This window comes from Mus caroli, chromosome 16 (assembly GCF_900094665.2).
Source record: "Mus caroli chromosome 16, CAROLI_EIJ_v1.1, whole genome shotgun sequence".
Lineage (NCBI taxonomy): Eukaryota > Metazoa > Chordata > Mammalia > Rodentia > Muridae > Mus > Mus caroli.
Genome location: NC_034585.1, coordinates 8,545,970 through 8,547,924, shown reverse-complemented (window position 1 = coordinate 8,547,924; position 1,955 = coordinate 8,545,970).

The following is a 1,955-nucleotide window of genomic DNA, read 5'->3' as shown; positions in this document are numbered from 1 at the left end:
TCACTATTTCAGAAATGTCATGATTATTTGCTCCAGGCCCTTGAGTAGAGCATCACTGTAGCAGGATCATGTGACAGAAGAGATCTTTCATGACATGGCACATAGGAAGCAGAAGATGAGATGGCAGCTAGGTACAACTTTCAAAGTCCTGCCTCCCAGTGGTCCACTTCCTCCAGCTAAGTTTCACTTCCTAGAGTTTCTAGAACCACCCCCAACAGTCCTACCAGTTGTAGACAGAACATTCAACTCATGTGGGGGACTCACCACATTCAAACCATAGCTCTGTGGTAGGAGAAACAGGGCATTCTATTAGAAACAGGGCAGGGTGCATTTAGTACGACTGGACTGTGGAAATCAGAGTAGTGGTGAATACCAGCTCCCTGATAGACATCCAGGTTCTAATCCCTGAAGCCTTTTATCCAGCAAAGAGACTTTCTGGATGCAATGTTAATGCTCCTGAAGTGGGAAAAATAGGCTGACTTAGCCAATGGGCTTCAAGTGTCATCGTAATGTTCTTAGAGAAGAGTCAGAGGGAGGCCTGGCTGCAGAATAGAGCGGAGGGCATGATATCAGAGCAGAGCCTAGACTGATGTTCTTTGAAAAGAGAATAAAACTGGGAGATAGCCTGGTTTAGTGGCAATCTCTTGTAATCCCAGAACTGTGGAAGTGGAGATAGGCATCGCTGGCCAGTCAGCCCATTCTAATTGGTGAGCTCCAAGCCACATAAGAGACTCTCTCAAACACACACACATATACACACACACACACACACACACACGAACACACACACACACACACACACACATACATACACACTCACACCACACCCCAAACCCATAAAACAAACAACAACCAAAAAAAAAAAAATGTGTGTGTGATGCTTCCTTAAGCGTGCACTGTGAATTTAGATCAAGGTCATGTGACAAAGCAAATATCTATCATCTACTAGCTGTCCATCAGTGAGTTTGTAAACTGCACACACCAAAACAGTAACAACAAGAAAAACCTAAACAACAACAAAGTAAGAGAATAATATCCTTCGGTTTCAGTGGTGGGCAGGTATTACAGGAACACTTTCTCTGGGTTACGACAAACAAATGTCTTTAAACAAAAGCATCAACAAATCCAAGTACGTCTCGGGGAGCCAGTGAGTTTATAGGCTCATTTAAAGAGCATAGGTGAGTGTTGCAAGAGTGTAGTAACCTGAGAGCAGCTGCACCAAAAAGCCTCACCCAGCATGGATGAGTTCTCATAAATGCATAGATGGTATCCTCCCATGGGCTATATACCCAATTCTCCAAGACCACGAGGTCACATGCAGTTATGGTAGAATTACATGCAACTGGCCAAGATATGAAGGATGGAGCAGCTGGAATAGAAAATGAAGACCCAGTAACCTTCCCCAACTCCATTGTTTGGTTTGGTTTGGTTTGGTTTGGTTTGGTTTGGTTTGGTTTGGTTTGGTTTGGTTTGGTTTTTCTGAGAGATAGCCATCAGACCTGGGATCTCTCCACAGTCATCATAGCTTTTCTGATGAAGATAATGGCTGTGATGGTGAGTGCTCAACAACAGCATGTGGCCCAAGCTGGAACACCATGGTATTACCCAGGGACCTCTTCTCTTAAGAGAGAGGGGGCAGGGTCCTATCTCTGAGGGTAGCTAGCATGAAGACTGAGTAAAAATACAGCTGTTTGCAGGTGTCCTCTTGCTGGAGAGCCCATAGATGAATGCTGCTTGGAGCTAAGAGAGTTGGGACATTAAGGAGATATAGAAAATTGTTTTGTTTCTGTTTTTGAGATAGGATCTACACAGTAGCATCGGTATCCTAGAAATCATAATATAGCCCAGACTGGCCTTTAAACTGCAGCAATCAACATGCCTCAGCCCTATGAGAACAGGAATTACAAATATGACCCAGAGACAGACTCCCTGAGTCTAGCCAGCACTAGATTTGA